This window comes from Pinus tabuliformis, chromosome X, assembly GCF_031772625.1.
Source record: "Pinus tabuliformis cultivar Carrire ecotype Pingquan chromosome X, CPIR1, whole genome shotgun sequence".
In the NCBI taxonomy this organism is placed as follows: domain Eukaryota; kingdom Viridiplantae; phylum Streptophyta; class Pinopsida; order Pinales; family Pinaceae; genus Pinus; species Pinus tabuliformis.
The window spans coordinates 1,481,604,542-1,481,615,333 of NC_142308.1; positions in this window are offsets into that span (position 1 = coordinate 1,481,604,542).

Sequence of the window (10,792 nt, forward strand, 5' to 3'; positions counted from 1 at the left end):
TTATGAAGATGATGACTTCATGGACGATGAGATCATGGAAGCCCTGTATGAAAATCCATTTCAGCAGCATAAAGAGAGCTTAGAGGACACTTATCAAGATGCTCAGGAAAATTTGTAGCAGGATCAAGATCTTAGTACAATGGAAAATGATGAAAGAGAAGGTCTTATTTCAGATCTACTCATAGCAGATGACAGTATGCAGGGAAATCAAGTTTCAATTTCAGATTGTGATAAAATCAAGTTGGCTATTTCAGATCTAGAGTCAGATCGTGATGATGAAGAGTACTTTTTTCTGAATCCCATGAAGGAGAGATCTGTTGTTGCAATTGTCTGGAAAGAAGAAGACAAAGTTATTGATCCAAATGTTATCATTTCATTAGAACAAAGTCTTCACGAGGAGGTAATCTAGTCCTTTTATGAAAAACAAGATGAGATCTTTGTTCATGTAAGTGAAAAATCTTCTTTGGATAACTCAATGGTAAATGATAGAAGTGTTAGTTTTGAGTTTCAAGAACTATCTCAACTTTTCCCTCGTATGACTGATAAGTGCGATGACAATTTGATTTCCATGTCATATGAAGATGATCAACAATGTTTTCAAATTTCAGAAGACCAGGGAATTGAGGACTATCATTCATGTTATTTCAAGAAGACAATAATTGCTTGAGCAAAAGAAAACAAAAAGTATTATCTCCGCTGTTTGAAGATGAGATAGATAAACTCCTTAAAGGTTAGGTTACAGCCCAAGCTAACGCTGGTTTGCAGTGTGCATATGGTCATGAAGGTGTTGGTGAAGCTTCTTCCACTTTTGAAAATGATGATAGTCTTGACATTAGCTTTATAGATCAGCGAACAGGTAATGTTTTCCTTCATGAAAATGATAAGGCTGTCATGTTTGATAATCTTGAAGAATGTTTTTTGTTTAAGAAAGGCTTAGACTATGAAATTGAGCCTGAGAGAGACAGTATGCCAGAATTCGAGTCAGAATTTCTCATGGTCGAGGAATTTACAGCCAACACTCAGATAGCAGAAGCTTACACTGCTCTATGCCTTCCTATCAATCAGCAACCAACTGTTCTTTCAGATCAGAATGAAGGGAGTACTTGTATTTTTGCTGCTGGATCTCAAGACAAGCTAGTGCTTCAGGATTTTCAAGATCCCTTTGGCATTATTTTGCAAGCATTAGAAAAGATGAATGTTGCCTGGTTCGTTAGCATAAGCCTTGGTTTTAGTTGTTATTGTGAGTTGCCTACATGTACATCATTCTACCTGCTCGGGGAAAGTGAGAGCAGAATTTCAGTATGTAGCCATCTGCTGGATTGGTTACATTGGAAGGCCCACTTCACATGATTGTACATATTTCATCAATAGGCAGGTGGTTGTCATCATGATTTGAAGCCCTCAAATCTCGATGGTCTGCTGCCATTAAAAAGCTTTGTAAGTACTTGTTTTAGTTAAGTAAATCTTGAGTCAGTTTTCATTGTGTCATTTTTCAGTCTTTGAAGTTTATTGACCATATTTCCCAATGGATGAAGGCACTTGTCTACTTTTCCAAAGATCTGTGGTTCTTGGCACCTCTCAGGAGCTACCATCCCCATTGGAGCCAATGTTAGTATCAGTATCTTCACACTTCCATCAGTGATCAAATTTCTCTTTTGCACGCATATAAGGTGTATCATCCGATCAGCTGCATTCCATTAAGTCATGGATCAACTGATGGTAGTGGTTTCATGTCAATTTCCCTCATGACATTCACCTGCTGACTTGTTTTCATAATTTTTAGGTCATTTACTGTCATCCTATTTTATTTCATTTATAAAAATTAGTTTTAGGGTTTAGTCTCACTAGGTCTTAGGGTTTGTCATCACACCCAATTTAGAGTGCCAAAACACCTACCTACCTTGCCCCATAGAATGTCTTGCAAATCTGAGTTGATTTCCCAGACCCAAAGCTGCCGTCTTCATTTGATCCAGCAACCAACCATTAAAATCAACCAATATCCTCTGACCTAATATACCTAGCCTAAAATCAAAAATTATTTTCAGTCATCTCAAACCCTAGTTGCCATATTGTAATTGGGATCGACAAGGAGAGAGCCCTCTCCCGACCTGGTAGGGCTAGCTACCAGGTTAAGCATGGTTTGATGTTACCCTAGACCTGCCTTCCTTCAGCCTGAGGTAGATTTAGGCACTAACACCCATCACTAAGATCCTTCTTATGCATCTTTTTCTTGCCTTTACCTTTACCCTTGCTTTGCTGCTCAACCTGTACCTGTTTAGTTGAAGAAGAAGGAAAAGCCCCTTCCACTCCTTGTGGAGATAGCATTTGCCTGTAGTTTGATGATGAAGGCGAGACCCCTTCCACACCTTGGGGAGATAATACTCGCATAGCAGCTGCAAAAAGTTTCCTAGTGCCCCTCTCATATGTCACAAACACTGGCACTCCAAGAGTTTCAGTCTCTTTGACCTTTTCATGTCTTGAAGGTCCACCTACTTCATGAGGCATTGATGAAAAGACTTGAGGGCCTTTGAACATCTCGTGTGAAAGTCTCCCATGGCATGTTAAGAAGGTTCAGCTGATGTAGAACAATGATTTTAATCAAGGAGTAGTGGTAAATGCTAGTCAACTGCTGGGGATATGGTTTCTTCTTTACAATAAGTGCCATCTTCTCAATGTTTTTGAACATGAAGTAGGGGATATTCATCATTCTCACCCTAGTGAAATGCATCAGCAATCTAATGTGGTAGGCATACAATCAGGAGAACCTACCTTCACAAGTAAAGTACTTGATGATGATTTTCATCAATGGAGCAAACCTATCCTCCAAAAACTTGAAGGGGAATACTCTCTTGAGTTTGTCTTGGTATCTAGCCTTGATGTAAGGCTCATAGTACTCCCTGTCAATATCCTGACCTTTGTTCCATTTTTCACCCACATCTGGAATACCTGTAGCCTCTGAGATAACAGCTGGTGATAAGGTGAATGTGATTCTAGCAAGGTTTACTTCATTGTTGTCCAAATGTGTCACAAACAATCTTGCCAACTCATGATGAAATTTAACCCTTTCTACCATTTCACAAAAACCAAAGCATGACTGGTGTTTAAAACAAGAAATGGCAAGTGGGCATGCTTGCAACTCTCTCAAACTGATAGGCTCCTCTCTGATAACCCTTCCTCCTTTATGAGGCTTCCTGTGCTGTATGTTTCTCTCTCTGGAACTGTCACTAAGGGTGTCTTCTTCAAGCTCATATTCACTGTCTCTTTCCATTGTTTTTATTGTTGTGATCACTTGTGGTGAATGAAGAGATAGGGTGGATGAAAGATGAGTATGAAGAGATTTTATGGATGAGTAAGTGAGAGTGAATGGGAGTGTGAATGAGATTTAGGGAGTGAGTAGGGTTTGGGAATAGTGTAGGGTTTAGGGATGTATGTAGGAGTAAGTATGTAGGGTTTTGGGGAGAATATATAGGGTTTGGGAAATTTGTATGTGGGAATGGGATTTGGGGAAAATATATGAGGGAATGAGGTTTAGAGAATAATAGCAAATGGATGAGATAGGAAAACAGATGAGAAAGTGAGCTTGTTAATTTTTATGAGACAGTTTGGGTGAATGCTAGGGTTTTAACTTTATGAGTGAAACAATCACCAAGACTTGATGCAAAACCCTTTTCAACAAGAAAGATTTGATTTACTTACTTGCAAAGAGGTAATTTGAGAGATTTGAAGCAAATTGAGTGATTTTGGAGTGTTTTGGGGCTTGGCTGCCAAGTGCGCAGCGCCTCACCCAGGTGCGCAGTGCCGGCCAGGTGCATAGCGCCTGTTCAATTTTGCACTGAGGAAGTCACCCAGGTGCGTAGCGCCGGCCTCTGGTGCGCAGTGCCGATTTGAACTTGTCCAAAAATGCAACACTTTCACACCTTTGCTCAATGACACTTCAAAATCACCTTTTAGCTCTTGATTTTCAACTCAAACAATGAAATGATCAATAGAGGGATAATATTTATATATATTTTTCCACTTTTCGATTTTTGATGTACAAAACCCACTCTGTGATGTTTATTTGCCTTTTTCAAATACTCTGTTTTTCTGATATTTGACTTTTTGCTTGGATAGGTGAACTGATGCTCAATTTCTTTGACTTTTTGCTTGGATAGGTGAACTGATGCTCAATTTCTTTGACTTTTTGCAGTGGCATGTACTTTGGTAATATCACCAGGTGACTAGGAGTAGCATGGAACCATTTATTACATATAGGATCAATAAAATTACATGAAATTTACAAATAATATACCAATGCTCTGTTTTCACCTCAAAACTAGTTTTGAGGTGAAAAATTTATTAAGCTTACAAATTAAGAGATTAAAACTTTTCTGATCATTATTGTCATCCTCATGTGTCTGCTGACCATTATTAATCAATAGTCACTGAAATTTGACCATGGTAAAACCCTAATACCTAATGAAACTGAAACCCTAAGACCTAAGACCTAATTGATGAAATAAACTGAAAATAAGTATGAATCATTGACTGAAAAAGGAGGTCAGCAGATATATGTCATGAGGGAAAAACTGAAATGAACCCTACCATCAGTTGATCCATGACCTAATGGAATGCAACTCATCAGAATGGGACACCTAGTATGAAATGCAAAAGAGTAATTTTGATCACTGATGGCAGTGTGAAGACACTAACACTAACAGAATCCACTGGCCAATTTATGGATCCACATTCCTATTGGTAGGTCTATCGCAATTTCCAGCTCTGGGGTGCGGTGACATGCTTCCTCTACGATCTACTCCAACTGTTGGTTCTACGCCACCGCTTCATTGCGTTGTAGGCTAAGATGCTCGTTGTTGATTCGCTGTTCACTTAGTATTTGCACTGTGCGTCCTTCCCTAGCATGGAGTTCTGTTGTCGCTCCATCCTGCAACTGGTATAAAATATCCCGCGGAAGGGCAGCCAAGTTTAGGATGAGTCCCTTGATCCATCCTACCGTGGCTCTATCCTCCATGTTTTCCGCTATTAGTGCTCCTTTCGGTAGTGAGACGGTGTTGGCCATTTTGTCCCGCAACAATTGCTCTGTTGTCGATGTTCTCGTAGCACCGTAGACGACTACTGTTCCCTCTTGTGGGAGTCGCACCTGAAGTCCCTGCAGTTGTGCCCTGAGTTCCCCCAACACATTCTGTTGCTTCGAAATTGCATCCTGCAACGCTTCCTTGGTGACCTCGCGAACGGTGTCATCGATGACGTATTTGGAAGCCTTGGTCTTCTTCCGGGGCCGTGTCCATTCCGTATCGTGCGACTGTTTCAACTGTGTCGATGACGTGTTTGGGTCCGCGCCTTCTACTGTGTCGTCTGTCCCCTGTCTTGTGGTCAGGTCCGGGCCTCTTCCCTCCTGCGTCGTGGTTGCCCCAGTTGCCGGTGCTGCTGCTGCTTTTTCCGCGGCCTTGGTCTGCTCCGCGACGGCCTTTGCTGCCTCACGGGAAGCCCTTACCTCCTCGGCGAACTGCTCATTCCACTTCTATTGTGCTAGCATCTTGGCAGGATCCTTCTGTCTCTGAATCGTCATCTCATCGCGCGCTACAGATCCGGGGCGCGCCATTCGAGTGGCCATGGGTCGAGCACCGCAAAAACAGTGTCATCAATTGCGATGAAGGGGAGTTTGGTCCATTTCTGATAAGGATCCTTCCATGCCCTAATATATACATTGTGCATATCTGCCTTAAAGTCTGCAAAGCTCCGCAGACTGTCGTATACCATGGGGGATAAGCGTGGCCATTTGTTCATCCACATCCATACGCTCGCCTTCATGAGTATCCAGAAGATCTTGGTCTCGCGAACCCGCGTGGCGTCCCTTGTCACCCATAGCGACGCGTATTTCGCTGCCTCTGGCAAGTCCTGGTCAAGAGGAGGAAACTAACTGTCCTCTAGCAATTCCCCTGCTACCAACAAGATGGATAAGAGCAACCATGCGTAGTGGAAGGTCTTACCCTGCTCCTGGGCCTCCTTGCAGTTCGTTAGGAACTCCTCGCAAAGGAACTGCGCCCGGTTGAACTGTAACCCCTCTGCGCATTGCTCGACCAGCGCGATGACCGTCGCTGGTACCTCGTTCCCGCGGCATTTTCTCATCACTTTTCCTACCAGCAGCTAGGTGGCTACGTGCACCCCTTTGTCTTGAATGCTAGTAATGACGTAGCCCCTCTACTTTTTCTCCAACTTGTATTTCTTCTTCATGGCCTCTGCGAGCGCCAAGTCTCCGCTTTTTCCTACTATTTCCGTGGGGTCCCTTCCCGTACAGGGAAGCCGAGAAATCCTATGGATAAGCTCTGCCATGATGGGAATAGGCTCCTCCGGCCACAAGTACCCATCTTGTACTAAGCAAAGTAGTTGCTTGATGACAAATATCGTGATTGGTGCCCAATGAAAGTGTGGAATCCATAGTAGGTGGAGTAGCTCGGCCTCTGTTACACTAAAAAATGACACCATGACCACTTACAGTTAGTATGGCTCAAATCAACAGTGATGCTACCCTCTTAGGCAAGTCTTATGCCTCTGTTATCCATCTCAAACTCAAAGAAGAGAGAAAGTCTTGTAAAAAATATGTTTATCTCTGGGGTCGCAGGTTCTCTCTAGCCTTACCTGCGGGGACGCTGACCATGTTCACAAAAGGTGCGTCCTTGGACGCTCTGTATGTTAAGGGACAGGTGCGTCCTTCTGTAAAAGGCAAAATGCGCGAGTTTCATCTTAAAAAAGTTACTTGTGGTTACTTCTAGAACTTTCTAGAGGTCGGTTTGATGAATTGGATGCGCCTCCAGTTGGTTCATGTATCTCTATTAAGGGGGAACTTATCCCATCAATAAGGGAGCTATCCCACCCAAAGAGGGGGATTATCCCATTGATGGTGGACCTGAATAACCTCTTTACAGCACTATAAATAAAGACATTGAGCCAGAGGGGGAGGAGGTTGAAGCTATACATTTTCTTTGGGTAAATGCTGCAGGAATTAGGACTCCCATTTAGAATCTTGTGAGGAGAGATTGTCTTTGCTTGATTCTACTTGGAAGTGGGTGAGCTTTGTCAAAGTAGAGGAAAACCCTTGATGGACCCTGGGAGGAACTTGCACAACACCAAGGCCAGGTTGTAAGAGTTTCTTTGTTTCGTTATTAATACAAACTGGTTTATTTTTCTCAATAGCTTGTGTTAATGAGTTATTTCATGTGTTCCTTGGTCTGCATGTTGAATATATGTTTTATTATATGAAATGCAAGTGCTTGGTAATTGTTTGATTGTTTGTGGTTGCAGGAATTGACTTGAAGGAGGAGCTCATCCGGATCGGCAAGGACGGACTACAACAACCGCGTTTTGGAATAAGGTAAGCCTAAACACTTGTAGTTTTCATGTTTTAGAAGGTATATTTAGAGAAAGATCACTCCATTTTGTCTTGTTTGTCGCTAGAGAGTTTAGACTCCTAGGGAGGTCAGTTGTGTCCGCACAAACGACTTTTTCCGCCACGACAAATTGGCGACTCTACTGTTCCTAGTTATCCTGGATATCCTCCTCCTGGGGCTGGTATTGTGACCCAGAGTTTTAGAGATCCTAACCGGCAGTTACCGTTTATTGCAACTTTGGATTTACCCGACTTGACGCGCCTAACGAACGATCCAATTCAATATCTTCAGTTCTGGCCGCCAATGCCAAATAAGTTGCCCAGTGATATACCCAAGTTCGAAGGTAAGTTTGGAGAGGATCCGTCCAATCATGTGATGACTTACCACCTCTGGTGTGCTTCGAATTCTATCTCAGATGATTCCATCCGCTTACGTCTTTTTCAGCGTACACTCATTGGTCTCGCGGCCAAGTGGTACATTGAGTTACCACGGGCCTCTTTTTACAACTTTAGCCAGTTAGCTACCTCGTTCTTAACTCACTTTCAGTTGCCGGTCAGATACGATAACGACACGGAGTTATTAACTTCACTAAAACAATCGACGTCCACGTATATTTCTGATCACATTCATGAGTGGAGACGTCGAAGGAGATTAGTGAAAGTTTTTATCCCGGACCAAATCTTAGCTGAATGGTTTGTCAAATCATTATTACCGAAGATTACTGAAGATGTCGCTAAGGCCGGAGTAGTTACTGAGGAGCAAGTCATTGCTCAGGCACAATACCTTGACTTAGTTTACACTCAGTCGGGTACGTTACACGAGAAGATTCCGGATCTTCCAAAGTCGAATCAAATCGCTGCTGCTCCTTCAGGATCTCATGCCGCTGATGGTATGATTGGTATCGTGACTACGAAGAGTAAGAAGAAGTCTTGCAAGGCCTCCAATACTCCAATAATCACTTTGCCAGATTCTCCGACAGGAGAGTCTTCTCCTCCTGAACTTACCGCCGACATTCACGCTGTAGAGTCATCTACGGCCAAATCAAAAAACGGTGGAAAGAAGAAAGGAAAGAAGAAGGCTAAAGCAGACACGGCTCCAAAGGAGAAAACTGAAAAGTCGGAAACCAATGACGAAAAACGCAAACCTCGATATCCTTGTCTTATTTGTGAAGAGGATCATTTTACGAGAGATTGCCCTCATCGGGCCGAGGTTGTAAAAATAGTCAAAGGTTCTCCCACTCCTGCTTGTTAAAGAATCCATTTCCAGAGCAGGAGAATAAGATGATAGGTTCTTCTTCGAATGCCAGTGAAGAACCCATTTTGATGATGTCTCATGTGAGGATTGCGACTCGATCGCAAGATTATGGTAGTAAGGCTCCTGTTGATGGCAAGGAAGCAGAATCTTCTCACTCTAACCCATCAACCTCAGCTCCTGGTTCCGATCCACTACAGATCGAAAAACCTAACCCAGACTTAGTGATTAAGCCACCCGCCAAGGGTGTACTTCGAAGGTCTGCTTTCAATCCACATGCGAGAGCAGCCCAGAATTACAACATTGTTGAGGACTTAGCTGTTTCACCTTCAGCAATGTCGGCACTCGAAGTGCTGCAATCATGCCCAGCACAACGGAAATTGCTTTTGTCGGCTATCGGAGCTGTCGATGTTCAGGACCCGAACCTAATGATCTTTGATCTAGAAAATAGTACACCACGTCTCCCCCATCAAATGGCTTTCCAAATTCCAGTGATAGTAAAAAACAGGCCTATTCATCGGACTGTGATTGACGAGGGAGCTTCTACGTGTATTATGTCGATTCAATGTTGGAGATCGCTTGGTTCTCCTTCGTTGAACCAATCCCCCACCATCCTTAAGGCCTTTGATGGCCATGGGTTCCGTCCGTTTGGTATTCTACAAGAATTGCCTATAGGGGTTGAAGGTAAAACCGTTAGTCTGGATGTGGAAGTGGTTGATGCCCCTCTAGACTACAACCTTCTTTTAGGTCGAAGTTGGTCATATGCTATGACAGCGGTCGTTTCATCGGTCTTCAGAGTAATTAAGTTTCCACATAACGGTAAGATCGTGACTATTGATCAGCTGACATACTTTTCATCCGACCCAGCCTCTTCAGAGAGTATCCAGCATGTTGGTAAAACGACAATCCCTTATAGGGATGTTGGTGTAGGTTTAGTTAAGGATTCCGGTTTACTGGGAACTTTTCCTCTCCCTCCACTCAACGCAGATCCTTCGTTTGCAACCATTCATATGATTACATCAGAAAACATTATTTATGATGATCCTTGGTTCGTCCCATCTGACTCTGAGATAGACTCACTCGGTGATGTTATGCCTTTGAGTCCATATGAAATTGCTTATGAAGCTCTCATGTCTTTTACTGATTTTCATTCAACCGAAGTCGACCAAATGAATGTGGTTAGTGAAGAGTCACTTTTCACCTCACCCTTAGAACGGATAACGTTTCCCGAAGTCGTGTCATCTGACGAACAACTTCGCGAAATCCTAAGTGTAGACGATCTACCATGGGAAGATCTCCATCACAGATCTTCGTTTTTACCTAAGGATGATGCATTTGAAAATGATTTTTCATCTATCTTTACCGCTGAATATGTCAAAGACGCTCAGGATCCAACGAAACATTCTGATTCAGAGTTGAATTTAGGGAATATTTCTCGTACTATTCCCATTGATATTTCAGTGAAGCCCGGAATCGAGGAAAACATTCATATAGGTGCCGCATGTACTGAAGAAGAAATCCAAACTTACAAGGCCCTATTCCAAGAATTCCGCGACGTGTTTGCCTGGTCTTACGAGGAAATGCCGGGAATTGATCCTGCCATTGTTATTCATGAAATAAAGACCTACCCGGATGCTAAACCCGTCCGGCAACGGTTGCGTCAAATTCACCCTCGAAAAGCGGCTGCGATTAAAGCAGAAGTCGAAAAGCTGTTGAAAGCAGGTTTCATTTATCCGATCCCGTTAACGGATTGGGTATCGAATATTGTTCCGGTCAACAAGAAACAAGGAACAATAAGAATCTGTATCGACTATAGGGATATAAATCGAGCTTGTCCAAAAGACAACTATCCTACGCCTTATATCGATCAAATTATTGATGATTGTGCCGGAAGTGAAATGTTTTCCTTCATGGATGGTTTTTCGGGCTATAATCAAATCAATATTCTACCTGCCGACCAACCAAAAACGGCATTCATTTGTCCATGGGGGACATTTGCTTATTGCAAGTTACCTTTTGGGCTTAAGAATGCCGGGGCCACTTTTCAACGGGCGATGTCTTATGCATTTCATGATATCAAGCACATTGTGCAACCCTATCTCGATGATTTGCCTGCTCATTCTTTACATCGAGCTGATCACCTTGTCCACCTA